Source organism: Passer domesticus, chromosome 1, assembly GCF_036417665.1.
Source record: "Passer domesticus isolate bPasDom1 chromosome 1, bPasDom1.hap1, whole genome shotgun sequence".
NCBI classification, from domain to species: Eukaryota; Metazoa; Chordata; class Aves; order Passeriformes; family Passeridae; genus Passer; species Passer domesticus.
The window spans coordinates 131,299,143-131,315,111 of NC_087474.1; the positions used below are offsets into that span (position 1 = coordinate 131,299,143).

Consider the following 15,969-nt stretch of genomic DNA (forward strand, 5'->3'; position numbering starts at 1 on the left):
AGCTTCAATTCTTTGCCATCTGTACTCTCAGCATATATCTAATCTGATGCCTTCCAGACTTCCTGCTGACAAACAAACAAGAAAATTTGCCAAGACTTTACAAGACTGAAAAGTTAAATTAACATGCAGTTAATGTTTTTATTTCAGGATTTACCACAGAAGACTATTTTACACTTAGGTTATTCTTGATTTGTACTCTGATTGTATTTGACTCCTCCTTATTCCTCCCTGCAGGTAGGTGAGCTTTCCATGATACATTTCCTATATCCAAATCTCATAATCATACAAGTTTTTTGTTATTATTTTCTCTACAAAGCAAATATTTCCAGTCAACAATATTACATTATAATTACTTCTTTTTCTCAATCTCTTGATAACATATACTGCAGTTTTAAGTTAATAGGGAATCCATCTGCTCCATCTAAACAGGTTTTGTTGGACTATTTCTTTTTGGTAGGTTCTTCTGCTTTTCACAGCATAGAAGTTAATGCTTAATGTCTTTTTTCCTTCAATAAGACTTATATAATATACTATTTTCTCTCATAAAGAAAATCCATGCCAGAACTTTTTGACAGGAACCATATTAAAAAGTTCTTTAAATATCTATATTTTTATGCTTGTGCATGTGTTATCACTTCACAGTTCAGAAAATATGTGAGATCTTACAAATTTCAGATTTTTTGGGGGAGGTTTTACAGAGTGTTCTAAGTCTGTATGAAAATTGGAAAGAAGCATATTTTCCAAGGAATCTTACATCAAGAGGACTGTGAAATCTGGGTAGCCAGTATTTAGATATTACCAGCTGAATCTTTGTTTCTATATGGCTTCCACTGGAAATTTCATCCACCCTACTTTGCAGTGTATACCCATATGCATTTCTGTTCATATACAGCTCATTTATGTGTAAGGAATTCTGGTGGTCAAGAAACAGGCAGAAGAAATACAATTCATGAAAGCATTGGTTATGTATAATTTTCATTATCTATTCTTATCTTTTCTGTCTTTTGCCATTTTCTTTCTCTTTCTTACATGCTGCCTTATAGAAAGTATATTTCATACTATGTTGATTTTTGGATATTTTTATGCTTATTTCTAGATGCTAATTTTCTTTGGAAACTTTTGGAATATGAATATAGTGAACAAGTTTACCAAATATCCAGCTCAAAGCTGGATAAATACATCATGGGATGTATTTATCAACTGGATCAGGCACAAAGGGTTGTAGTGAATGGGATGACATCAGACTGACCTGTCACTGCAGGGGTTCTGCAGGGCTCCGTGCTCAGCCCTGAGCTCTTCCAAGTCTTCACAAATGATTCAGACACAGGACTGGAAGAGAAGCATAGCAAGTTCACAGATGATCTAAAACTGGGAGGAGCTGTTGACTCCCTTGAAGCCAGGGAGGCTCTGCAGAGAGACCTTGACAAATCAGAGGGCTGGGCAATCACCAACTGTATTAAATTCAGCAAGAGAAAGGGCTGGATTCTGCACGTGGGATGGGGCAACCCTGGATGGATGTGCAGACTGGGGAATTAGAAGCTGGAAAGCAGTGCTGTGGAAAGAGAATCTGGTGGTGCTGGCTGTTGGCAAGTTGAATCTGAGTCAGCAGCGCCCTGGCAGCCAGGAGGGCCAAGCCTGTCGTGAGGGACATCAGGGACAGCATTGCCAGTGGGGCCAGGGAGGGGATTGCACTGGGGCAGCCTCACCTCGAGCCTGTTTGCAGTTTTGGCCAACACAATCTAAGATATTAAGCCATCAGAGAGCATCCAAAGGAAGGCCACAAGGGTGGTGAAGTGCCTTGAGGGAAAGCCAAATGGGAAGCATCTGAGATCACTTGGTCTGTTCCGCCTGGAGAAAAGGAAAGTGAGGGGAGACCTCATTGCATACTAAACTTTCTTGTGAGGGGAAATGGAGAGACAGAAACTGATCTCTTCTCTGGGGCGACCAGGGATAGGAGATGAAGAAATGGTCTGCAGCTGAGTCAAAGGAAGTTTAGACAGGATATTAGAAAAAGGTTTTTCATGCAGAGGGTGTTTGGGCACTGGAAGAGGCTTCCCAGGGAAGTGGTGAAAGCACCAAACTTGACAGAGTTCAATAAATATTTGGACAGTGCTCTCAGGCACATGGTGTGGCTCTTGGGCATGTTCTGTGCAGGGTCAGCAGTTGGGGTTGATATCCTTGTGGGTCCCTGCCAACTCAGCATAATCGGTGATTTTGTGATTCTGTGGTTCTGTGAAGTTGCTTATAATTATCTTGATTGACAAGGCCTTTATGCTTTGATATTTTTTTTCTGTTCTGATTAGTGGTGGTATAAAAAAAATGTCTCTAAGGTGCTGCTGGGCATGGCAATGAAGACAGGACACAACAAATACTATTATTGATAATTTTTCTGTCTCTAATTTTTTACTATGCATTAGTACAGCTAAAGAATTTCACTCTGACACATAAACAATACTACAGTGTGGAAAACCCCTTTATTGTGGGTGAGTTTGGTACAGTTTGAGGGATGTGAGTGTTTGCGCATTCATCTTAAATTGCCATCAAGATTTTCTTAGATTTTTTAGAAAAACCAAGGAAAAATAAAAACTAGTAGAGACAATCACATGGTGTGAGTCTTGGGCTGCTCTGCACAGAACCAAGAACAGGAGTTGATGATCCTGATAGGTTCCTTCCAATTCAGCATATGCTATGATTCTGTGATTCTAGGCCTCAAGAAACAGTAAAAATTTGGTTTGGCTGAAGCTTACTGAAACAGAGTTGTATTGATTTTGGCTACTTCTGTTCAGAATGTTTACTTGATCTGTACAGGATTTTTGTTATTCGATGTCAATAATGTTATTACGCTATAGTTGGAAGGTTATTAATTTTGAATAATATTTCCCACACTAGAGAAATTTGAACTTTCTTATCCACAAGTTGCAAGAATATTTATTATATCTTGACACCAACTATATGTTTTTGTTAATATTCATAGTAAGTGTTCATACTGCAAAGAACACGAGACTAAAGGGAATTTAAATCCTGTTGCTAAATGGAAAGGTTTTTGAAATTGTAATACCATAGAATTACAGAGTATTTGAGCTGCCCTGTCAATGATTTTGACTAAGAGGCTAGCTCTATTTTCTTAATTCTCTCTATTCCCTTCTGTCAAACATTTATACATATGGTTAGGATCCTCCTGAGCCTTGTCCCTGATAATATCAGGGACTGGGTAGTGTCCAGGTAATTGGTGCCCTCATCCTCTCCTCACAGGATCCATGCTCCCGTCCCTTGTTCTTCCTTGTGACTCATTTCTGGATTCTGTCCAGTATGTCCATGCCTGTCCTGTACAGGGGAGCTGAATTTCCTGTGCTAACTCTACAGAGATGTCATTTCCCTCCTATTACATGTAGAGCAAATCCAACATCAGCTAAAAACATCCTGGAAATTTAGAGTTTGCTCCAAATGCCCTTGGCATGGGGTTTAGTGTTCACCTGAGAATTTCCAAGGGTTTTCTCACAATCTTGTGTTCAAGCCATTAAGATTAATTAAATTAATCCATAAAACAACACAGGTAAAATGGGATAATGTAGACCTGAATAAGAATGATTAATGAAACAAATTGTCAGGAGTTGGCCTGCCTACCTTTTATAGATTATACCTTACTGCAGCTATTCCACCTAAAGGCAAATATGAATTTACAATGACATTTTTTCCTCTTCTTTATACTGACTGGATATTACCCAATTAGGATTGGATAATCTGGTGTAGAGTGTTTGAAAATATGAAAAAGCTTAGTTTACAAATGAAAGCAGGAGTTTGCTTTGGAGTGTCTCAGGATATTGTGAAAAATGATGAAATAAACTGTTGTCTTTGGCAGAGGTTAATGCTGGGGTGATATTAAAAGTAATGTCCCTCTATGTAGAGATTTGGAATCTGTACTTAAGTGAAAATTTCTTAACATGGAATGGAGTTATATATTCACAGGATAAGATTTGATCTTCTTAAATTTTTTTTCTTTTTTATTGGAGAGCTACAAGTAATGCTTTACTTACCTTTTTGAGTCCCAAAAGACTGAAGGTTTTGCATTGTACCAGTATTAAGTGGGTGACAGTTTTATATGTAAGAGCTTAAAATTTACATATATAGCACAAATAGAGTATGGAGAATGAGATAGAAAATTAAAGAATGATGGCTCATCTGAATTCATATTAGGATTATAGGTATTCTTTCATTGCTAGATAGAGGGTATTTCTTCTGCCTTTTTTGGCCTTGTTGTTACATCTGCTGTGTTGTGGTATCACTCTGGTTCTTCAGTTCAAGAAAAAAAAATTGACATGCATTTTTTCCAAAGTTCCTATAAATGACTGCACACATCATTCGCAAAGAACTTCTGCAAATGAAGAGTTCTGGTCTCCTTCTGACAAAAAATGCCCACATCTGGAATAAATCTAACTTAAATCAAGAAATAAGAGCAGTTCTGTGCTTCTCACATATCTGCTTGTCATAGCTAAGCCAAATTTGACTCTGCCCATGGTTTCCCTTTTTCCTAAGTGTCAAAAAATAATTTGCTGTCTTTATTTGGACACTGAATAGTTTCTAAAGAACTTGGGAAAGTTTAAAACTGTGTTTTAATGTCTGCATGCATATAAAAGATATGATTCTTAAATATTGATAAAACTAATAATTTAGGGCAATTTCACTTCCCCTTTCTATTCACACAGAGCACCAAAAATTAATATTTTTCTTGTTTGATTATTGGTAACTGGTCATGGATTTGTTATTCTATTTCATATATATATATTTTAAAACATAAATATCCATAATATAGCATTTCTTGCATTGCTGTAACACAATTTACATCTGTTTAAAGAGATTTTGGCTAGACTACGTTTAATATTAAAAGGATATAGCTGTATTTTTTTTCTTCTTTTTATTCCTATATCTCTATAATTGATTAATGTTCATTTGGATGAATAATTTATAGCTCATATAGCTTCTGGCTTATTAATTGTTTAATTTCAGAAGAAGTAGCTGAGTACTAAGGAAATGCAAACTGTCATTCAAAGGGACACATTAAATTTAAATACTTCATTGATGCATAGAGTAGAAATGGTCAAAGTATTTAATATGTGCTTCTTACATCTAGTACTATACTTGTAAAGAAGAGTAATGATAGTGAAGATTAAAGGCTAGTAGGATTTTTTTTACTAGATAAGGTATTTGATAGCATGTGATTTGGCAAATTTTATGATCCTGTGTTGTTTTTGTTTTTCTTTATATGCATTTGTTTTATACTTCTACTTTTGTCTCCAAGGCCAAGCTGAAAGAGGAAGAAATTGAATAAACCGTGCTCAGAGTTAATAACAAACAAGACTGAATATGTAAATGATTAAATGATGAAATTCGGCTTAAGTTGTAGATAAGCCTTTTTGACTTTGCAAGTGAAATTAATCTCAAGATATGTTTAGATCAAAGGATCAGGATCTGAATCAACATTGATTTTTGATAAGGATATGTGGTAGTCATATGTCACTTGAGAGCCTGACACTTGCTAGACAGGACTTAATATTCATTTTAGGTAGATCAAGAAAAGAAGTAACTCATGTTCTTTAACATGTTGGATTTGGATAAAACATTTTTGGAAAATTTTATTTCAGGAAAAACTAATATCAACCACTTCCCACTATTTTTGTGTTGTTTTACACATGCGTAGGTAACTTCACCTCATACATTTACAGTGTGTTTTTTCTACAAGGGTAATTAATCAAAGATAGAATCTTTCAAGGGATCTTGTGTCTTAGCTTTCTGTTGTAGTTATTTTCCTGTTCTTTAAAAGAACTCAATTATTTATCTTTATTAGTGATGAGAAGGAAGTAAAAATAAAAGTCAAATAGCCTGCAGTTGAATTTCTTTGTTTTGATCTTTACATTTCAAAACTAGAAACTTATTCTATACTATGGAAAACAGATAATGATCTATCTCTGTTTGTCAAAGCCAAAAAAAGTTTTTAATTAGATGCATAAATCCCTTTCTTTTCTTTACTAAGAACTGATAGCGTGTTCTGTAAGTAGATTAAGTAATCCCAAAATAATTTACATTTTGCCCATTTTCAAAGATACATGCCTTACATTCAAGAGCAGAAAGAAAAGACATTGGGAAACACATATTCACTGCTGTACAAAATTGATAGAAAAAATAAAATACCTTGCATGTCTGTTATCTTTACCAGTCTCCTATCCTTATGAGCACTGCAGGAATCTCTCTTTTACAACAAAGAAAACATATTGAGAAGGCAAATGCTTTTATGTCAGTCGTGGTCTCAAACAGCAGGAGGTCTCCATATGATGTGACACCTGAAGGCCCTTTGAGTTCTGAGTCTATTACCAGACACCTGTACAACTTCTTTTCCAGAAGCATCAGGTGTATACAATGGCTGGACTAGCAGGTATTACTGGTTCTCTGCAATCATCTTTCACAGCTCTGACTATGAAGAAGAGGAGCCAATTCTCAATAAACCCTTGCAGAGCAAGGTTCCCATAGGTCCTAGCTGCATCTCTAACAGGAGAACTCCAGGGTGCCTGCTCATTACCATACTGTCCAATCTCACAGTGCTAACTTTTCCCCTCAGACCTTTCTATTGGCAGTGCCAACTAATCCTCCAATTATCGGGTGTTCTATAAAACAAGTAATTGCAGGAGGACATCCCTTGAAGATCCAACAGCCTGCAGTCCAAATGTTGGATTCCTTAACCCTTCAATTCTCAATGAGAGCACCCTGGATCATTGACGCTTACAGTCCATAATAGATCATTCTCAAACTGAAGACAGAATTGACTGAGACCTCAGCTATTGTGATTTCTGGGACTCTACTAACTATAACAGTACTTGTGTTTTCTGAGGTAGGATAAATTCAAAGTCAATGAAACTCTCAATTTTTTTTTTTTTTAGGAAACTCAAATCTTTATGACAGAATCTGTATCTAAGATGTGCCTCACAAATAATTATGTCTAGAAAAAACTGCAGAAAAAGGGGGGTAATATAAATATGAACTGAATGTGTTTTTTTAAAGAAGAATGAAGAGGCTTTTTAACATATAACCTCATACCTTAACTAATATTAAGTAGTCTGAAGTGGAGAAATTCCAGAAGGTATTGAATTCAGGTGTTATACATGAGAAAAAGAAATTTCATGGAAACAAATAAATTAGATTTCATCCTCAGAATTTTTCTGTTTATTTTTGCAGCTTTCAAGTGCCTTGCAGTGTTAAGTAAAATAATATTGTTTCCTCCTCCAAAAATGTTCACTTCTTTCTATGCATACATGGCCCAGTGTTAGCATATATGTAATTTTAACCTTTTCATAAATGTTTTCTCAGTTACAAGCTTTGTATTCCATCTCTCTGGTGCCAACATATTCATGTACAAATAAACAGTGGATTACCTCAGAACAGTTGGTAAAGGGAGTTCCAGAAAAATATGAAGGAATAAATTGGTATAATTGTTTGAAGTGAGATTAAATTATCGAGGTTTAAGGTGTGGAGGTTTAAGTACAAAAGAGTAGTCCAAGAAAAATGGATAATTTCACTGAAACATGGCTATTCCCTTTAGCAGTCCCCTAAATCCTCAAAGTGGAAACACACAAGAATACAGAGAGTTTACTGGGAAAGGAAATATCTTGTGTTGAGAAGGAAGGATCAAAATAAATAGACCAAGAAACAAGAAGAGCTAGTAATGTACCTGGAAAACACTACGGTGGCAAATACAATTTCTAAATCTTTTGTTCTTACAAAGACACCAAAGTTTATTATTATAATTAGTAATTATGATACTACTTAGGAGAAAAATTATGCCAAAATTTAAATTTGTTTCAGGTGAACCAGTGCAATGCAAAAATGCAAAAAAAAAAAAAAAAAAAAATCTGAGTTACCTTTTAAGCTTACTGCATCAGTACAAGTAGGTTTTAAACTGTTTTACAAATACTAGCTACTTAAGGAAGGGTGGCAGGTAAAGGGTGGAAAAAAGTGTGAGTCCTCCCGGATATGTCTTCTGTTGTGAACAAGCAGTGTTGGGTACAATTGCCCAGCTGTCCTTGGAGCTTGGAGGTTAACTAACAGCTTCTTGTAGTTAGATCCCTACTGTTTACAAGTTAATTGGTCCACCCTGCCACATTTGTACAGAAATCATGCTTCCCTGGAAAGTCGGTTCAAACTACCTGACATTAGGCAGCATTTTCACAGGGGAAAACCAGGCATTTTGTTAAAGATCAAGAGACTATAACCTTAGAGAAGTGGGCCCTAAAAGTATAATCTTGAGCATTTCCTGCCTGTTTGTGTTTCCTTGCTATGAGGTGAAAGAAAGAATAATTCTCTTAAGAAGAGAAATGCAATTTGTGATGGCAGTTTACACCTGGCCCTAAGTCAAAGCGTTAGATAACAGATAGTTTACATGGATATCTGGAGTCTGTCACAGTGTGAGGTAGTGAAGGGGTTTCTTACAGGACAATAGATTAGATTTGCCAGTTAATGTACCTGTAAAATGGACAGGAGATCCCTACTTACTGTTAACTCAGGCACAGTGCTTTGTCAGTGCAGGATCCAAGTTGTGTGGTCAGTAGAGCTTACATGAAGTATAGAGACACCTGTAAAAATGTGAAAAATTTCAGATCTGGTCTGTTTTTTCAATCATAGCTGAGAATTCAGATTATTTTCTTTTTATTAAAGCAAAAAATTCTTTAATCTAGCAAGCACATACATCTCTAATATCTATACTTCTCCTCATTATAGAATCTGTATATTTTTTTATTCAACATTTTATATATAAAATATTTGATTTGTTTATTTCCCACCAGGAAAGTTGATCCACCTCTTCTCTTCTCTTTTAGGACCATACTAGTTATGATGTACAGGTCTTTCCTTCAGTTTTTCACTTTGATACTTATGGCTGTAAAGAAACTTTTTCCTTTTTTCCTCTTTAAATAACACCATGCCATTTCACAGTTATTGCTATATTATCGCTGTTTTAACAGTTGTTTTTAAATTCTGTGGGAAATCTGTGCAATCAATGAGAAAATATAGATTTGCACAAAAGTTGCCTGGAAGAACCTGGTATAATAGATATCCTTTTTCTGTTTAAGGGATGTGAAAAATGTAGCTTGACTTACCGGATAGTCCAAGAAAAATACAGAAAGTGACCAAAGTGACCAACAGAAAAATGAGGGATTGCAGACTGCCTCTTTGTGATTTCTCATTGTGCCAATCTTGATGTAGTTTGCAATTTCATGCTCGAGATTTGTAGTTAACACTAGAATTTTTCTCAGGAAATTCAAACAATGTACCCCAATGGTGCAGAAGAGAAATAAGATAAAATTACTCTGAATGAAATCTATTCTCTTTTTTTTCTTTATATTTTTTCCCTTACTTAAACAGGAAGTAGCCCTTTTCCTGGGTTGATTTGAGAAGGTGCTCCCTCTCTCCCCTCCTCAAAAAATTTTGAGATTTTTTTCTAAAATGAAATGAGACTTGCACCACTGCTCAGATATTGTATGGTATACCAGCACTGTATAAAATGATGGAAGATCAGATTTATTCCTCTATTACACCTGAGAAAGGAAATCAGAACCTTGATTTTCTACCACTGGTGATTGAAGGCCAAAGAGGAATTAGAAGCATTTGATGTATTTTCTAAATGCTGTTTTACTTTTTTTTGAGGTTTCCCACTGCTTGCAATAATGCTACTGCTTACATGAAACTCTTTCCTTAAGTCCACGTTAAACCATCCCTTCAAATTGCATAACTTTGCCCTGAGTAAGACATTAAATATTGTGTAGAAAGTAGTAAAGATAGAAGAGTCACAATTTGAACTGAAACTATTTTCAGGTTTCTGACCAGCAGCTGCCATTCTCATCACTAGGACATTAATCCAGCTGGATGGGATATCAGTCTACTATATTAGACCTTTTATACCTTTACAAATAGATCCCCTGGTAGCAGATAAGCATTCTTAAGTTCAAAATAAAATGGTTTCTGTGGTATTATAAAAACACTAAAGAATTTTCTAGCATCTTAGATCCTTTCACTCTTTCCTTGATAAGTTTATTCCACATCCCTTTTTTATGCCATGACTAGATGTTGTTAAATTATTAGATTTATTCCAGAACTCAGCAGTCAAATGATTTCTCAATTTGTTAATGCATTTTCACTCTCAGTTATTTATTTTAATTTTTAATAGATCACTGATTACTATTATTTTTCACCGTGTGCAGGAATGGTATAAATGAGAAACTAAAAAATCAGCAAAATCCGAGTTTTTTGTTAATTAAAGTTATGAATACCCTAATATTATTTTTGGTCTATAAAAGGCATGGTATTTTTTGTTAGCTTTTATTTCGTTGATTTGTTTAATTGCTTCATAGAGCTTGTTTTTTAAAAAAATGTGTAAATGGTGGTATCAAAGTATTTTTGGCCCTATTTTTGAAAGATGTATCCACTTATGTATTGCTTACACACATAATTTTGTGTGTTTGTTGTTCGTACTTGCCTGACTTATGCAAAAGAAAAAGACAAAAAAGCCTAGGATGAACTTCATGTAAATAGAGCTACAGCAAATATGTTTTATTATAGTCATATAAAGAAGCGTGCCATTTTATAAAAGAAAACTTGGACAATATGTAGCTCCTCTGAGTGTATCTTTTGAAAAGACAATTTCAAATAATTTTTAAACCCTATTTGTTTTCTACTGTTAGGTTCTAGTTTGAGTAGCTCTCCAAAGAAAGCATCAGGCTTGTTTGTTCAATTCTGTGTCAAGATTAAAAAGAATGTAAATACTAAAATGAAATAATAGCTGAAGTAGTCTGGCCACCTCCTATATTTTTTCTGATTATTTTGTACATTATCACACCTTTATATATTAATAAAATTAAAGTAAGAATGTCAGCTCCTGCTTTGGGCTTAATTTGGCCTTTATAAACTCATTTGACTTTTGAAATTTGTCAGTATGATTAAAAATTAGGTATAATTTTAAAAACAATATTAAATATTTTTTCTCCAGGCTGCTGTTTTCCTTTTGCTCCTGAAGGTAATGTAAGGAGGGATGTTGTTTGGTGCTTATTTAGAATGCATTTATGAAAAAAAATTGCTTTTTATTCTTAGAGCTAACTTCCTTATAAGCAACTGAAAAATATCAAGAATTTAAAAGAAATGGAGTGTATGCTTAAGTCTGTTGCATACAGTTCCATCCATGCTCATAGATTACAGAGGTAGTTTAATCATCCATAAGAAATTACCAGCGTCTCTGTTCGTGAAGCATGACATTTCAATTGCACAGCCAATAAAAGAATTACATGAAGAGGCCTGAAATGATTTACTGTATGGAAAGCCACAGGACCAAGGTTACCATGGTGAACTACCTTTCAGTGTGTACAAGGTCAAGTGAGAGTGACCTGTCAGTGGACAACCTTCAGTGCTAACATAGTAATATATTGCACCAACAGCAGTTTGTTGATCAGCTTCTTAAATAATTATAAACATTCTAATATTTGGTATTTTTTCATTGCTGAATGTTTTACACATGGACAATAAGGAATAAAGAAATATCCACTCTATGCTTTGGCAATAGCAGTTTAACAGCATTTAGATGAATATCTGTTTAGCAAATTTTTATGAATCTAATTGCATGCAGTAATATTTCTTTGGGTATGTTCAGAGGTTAAAAAAAGCTTACGAAGGGTTTTCAGATATTTAATCTAGTCTGTATGAGATGCTAGTTGATGCCTTTCATATTTTCTGACTCTGCAATATTGTATATTGCAGAATTCTTCTTTCAGTTCTGATGGGGCTGGCGATTGGGAAGCAGGGAGGATTGCAAATAGTCTGTGTACAAATATTGTCAAAGAAAATATACAATTATAATTAAAATGCTCAGGAAAAACGTCTGAAAAGTAGGGAGTTCATCTAATGGTTCTCTGAAAAATATTTTGTTGATGCATAAAATGAGAACTATACTAATAAATGTCTCTTGCATTACATATGCTGTAAGAAAATGAAACCCTTTGGGTTATGAATCTTGGATTTAAAGAGGCAGTCATCAAATATTTAAGATGAAAATGCAGTAACACATGCTAGCTGTCATGTGTAAGTTTGGTGAATGTTATGACAAGGTTTTTAAAACATTCATACTCAGAGTATTTTTATAAAAACGTTCATTAATTCAAACAGACATTCATATCTGGCAACCTGCATTACAATCGGGATTTCTAGATGCATGAGAATCTTGGTAAAGCCAAGAAAATATGGGTGAAATATATAGCAATCATGTTTAAATTATACATTATAAGGCATACCTATCGGTATGTTGTCATATTATGCATTAAATTTAGTGCATAAATCAGGTTGTTATAATTCTGATGTCACCAAAAGGCACAAAATATGACAAACAGGACTAGGCATGTAGATATTATCGTACTCAATAATTCAATGAGCATTTGTTTTATGTAAATAAACTCCTGTTAATAAAAATTACCCTCATTTATTTTACCACTTCCAAGCGATAATTAAAAAAATGTCCACTTTCTTGAAAACCATTATAAAACGTGAATAATGCATTTGTTTAATATCTTTATAAACAAGATCTTACCATCAGATTAGTTCTAGAAATGAAAGTGTTATTGATTTCTATAATAATTTCATAATACTGTTACATTGCAGTGCTGAAACTGCTAATCTTGTTTTTGTGGAGAACTCTATGCATTTAAAGCAGTGCTTGAACTCTCACATACAGCTTATAAACAATATTAATTTTACACAGGCTGCTATTGTTGAATCTGCAGAAAAAGTACCTTTCAAAATAAAGAGAATGGAAGAGAGATATTTTTTTTTAACTGCAGCTTTTAATCGAATGTCCACAACTATCTGTTAAAAAATGTAATACATGGGTTTTTTCAGGAAATTTAAGCATATTGGGTGGTAATATGCCAAAACGTTAAAACTATTTCAGTCTTCATAATTACATTTGACATATGTACCAACCTGAGGAACGTTTAGAGTTGTGATCTTAATAAATACCTGACATATTAGGATTATGAAGATTATAATAGAGGGTACTATATATCACCTGACTTTTCATCTACTTTCCCATTAAAAAAAAGAAAAAGAAAAAAAAAGACAAAAAAAAAAGGCAGGAGACTTATTATTGTCTGCCTTTAATTCCAGAATATCATGATTAATTGGACATGTTTTTTTTTTTTTCTTTTTTTCTCCTTATAATAATTAGTATGTGCAGACTTCCTTAAGACACAAGGATCTTACTAGAACAGCAAAAGACAGAAGTGAATATATGTGTAGAAAAAGATTCAAGTCAAGATCTACCTCATGCTAAGGAGATTAAAACAGAGCTGAAAACATTTCTCTAAGGGCTCTTAATCAAGTTAGTGAGCCAAGTCATGGCAAACCTGTGGACATCTTGATAAGACACTGCACACAGGGAAGGCAAAATTCTTGAACCTAACCTGCTTCCACCCTTCATCACTAGATCCAACAATCCTGATCCTGATGCCTCTTGGCAGGAAATAAAAGACTTTTTATCTTCTGATCTTTATGAAAAGTAGCTAAATAAGTACTTTAAGGTACCAGGCTTAGCTGAAGTTGAGTATGCTGCTGTGAATGGTTGTCCCAGCTGAGCATCATGTCAGAGCACTTCTATTCAGCTGATTGTTAGTGAGTGGCAGGCTGCTAGAGCCACTTCTTAGCTCTGTAAAGTGGCAGAAATCAAAGAAAGCCTTGTTGCTGTGCACAGAGAAACAGCAAATTATCCCGAAGTGCTTTTTCCAGCTGCCTTGGAATGTTATGGGAGCAAACACTGAAAACTGTGGGGTGTGTACTCACTGGTACTCTTCCATTGGCTTGCAGGATGCTTCACTCAAAATTTCCATACTTTATAAAGGAGAGACAGTTAGACTGCCAGCTGTATCCTGGCCAGTAAAATATTATTTGAATTCATGGTAAATTCAGATTCAAGTCAGACTTCCAAGTGAAAAACTGAATATGGAAAAATATATTTATATATATGAAATTAACAAAATTTTAGTATACCCTGTTAGAGAGATTTTGCCACTCTCCTTCACTGTAAAATACACAAAGGTATTAAAGGTCAGATGAACTATAATGGTAAAAGAACACCAAAGTCACTGAATACTCTTGTTTTCCTCTCTATACAACAGCACTCTAAATAATCAATTTAGATATTTGTACTAGACTGAAAAAGTTGTGATACTTAGTAGATAACATTTAATTGGGAATTTTTTTTTGGCTATTGAATCATTTAGAAGAATATATGGAGGTGAACCCTTGTCTATTGGAAGGGAATGTTCACTTTGCATGAAAAATTACTGGCAGCTGTATAATGCAGAACAGATTACTACCTATTGATTCCTTTTTTACATTTGAAAGCGATCCAAAATGCAACTGATAATACTCAGAACTATGCCTGTTTTTATAAAAGAATTTCTCAGCCATTAAATATTTGTGAGGCCATTAAAATACACATTGGTGTTGTGTTCCATAAGGGATATCTGGGCATATTTTTCTGGAAGGACTGCTGTGTTTAAAACTTATCTTCCTTTTCTATAATTTCTAGGATTTGGCTCCCCTTTCATGAATATGAAAAAAATACAACTTTAGTTTAGTTTTTAGTATTTCTTATAATTTACTTCACAATTTGACAGTCGGTGTAGTAGAATCTGTCATTTTTTAATCTGACAAAATATCTGTGGATTTGTTTTGTCCAGTGAATACTTTCATCATGGTTTTGGCTGGGGTATAGTTAGTTTTCTTTGTAGCAACTAGTGTGGGCCTGTGTTTTGGATTTGTGCAGAAAACAGTGTGTATAATGCAGAGGTATTTCATTGTTGCTGAGCAGTTCTTGCACAGTGCCAAGGTCTTTTCTGCTTCTTACCCCACCCCACCAGTGAACACTCTGGGGCTGTGTAAGGAGCTGGGAGGGGACACAGCCAGGACAGATGACCCCAGCTGACCAAAGGGAGATCCCACACCATATGACATCATCATGCTTAGTGTATAAACCTGGGGGAAGAGGAAGAAAGAAGAGGGGGATTCTTTTTGGTAATATAATTACATTTAGTACTTAAGTGTATACAAACCTCATGTGTTGATGGAAAAGGAAACAAAACATGGAATAGGCAGTAACCTTTGTTCAGCAGGAGACAGTACAAGCATGAATCAAAATAAGGACTAAATATAAAAAACATAAGTTTATAAAATCAGAATTTTAAACTGGACATAAATCCTTGTTTCTTCTCCTTTCAGCTGTACAAGTAGAATTCATACCTGTGTGGAGTGAGAAAGGAAAGAGAAAGAAGAGTCATTGTACACTATGGATCTTATACAATCTACTACAAGTGCTACAGGTATAGTAGATCTGAGCCTCTGAAGCTATATGCAGCATTGAACATGGGAAAAAAGATTGTTGCAAGTATTTAATAATGATATATTTAAATTAAAATGACATATGAGTATTCTAAATATTTTAATGATCTATTAAGTCAAACTTTTGGGAAGTGCTAATTTTCCAAAGGCATTTTCTCTGCCATAATTCTTCTATGTTTTTCTGTGATTGCAGTTTTTTACTGCAGATATTCTGAATTGGCACGGCTAGTTCATATAGCAATAATACTGCATACAGATTCCCAATATTTGGCAAAGTCTACTGAATAAGTATTTCAGAAGAAATGTGTATCCACTTTATAAAGTATATTTAGTGGACAGATGTTGCATTCTATAGCAGTGTCTAATACTTACCATCATGGTCTTTAATTGTGAATAATGTTGTCATTTTCATTATGAAGAAGATATTTATTGGGGAAAAAAAAAAGTCCAGAGGGAGTTTCTCATTTTGAATTCTTTTCCTTGGAAAACTGCAGGTGCATGATCATAATTTGACAATGCTACATTATGGATTAGCTAGTGAAGGCTATTGTA

General features: G+C 34.6%; 1 long non-coding RNA gene across 2 annotated transcripts in view; it reads left to right on the forward strand.

Annotated features, from left to right (window-relative positions):
• The first annotated feature begins 15,276 nt into the window (after positions 1-15,276).
• The window catches only part of LOC135289563 (uncharacterized), a 30,481-nt gene continuing 29,788 nt past the window's right edge, over positions 15,277-15,969 (forward strand). For both annotated transcript variants that reach the window (XR_010352310.1, XR_010352305.1), the window contains exon 1: positions 15,277-15,398. This is a non-coding gene — a long non-coding RNA (uncharacterized LOC135289563). The remainder of the gene's footprint in view (positions 15,399-15,969) is intronic.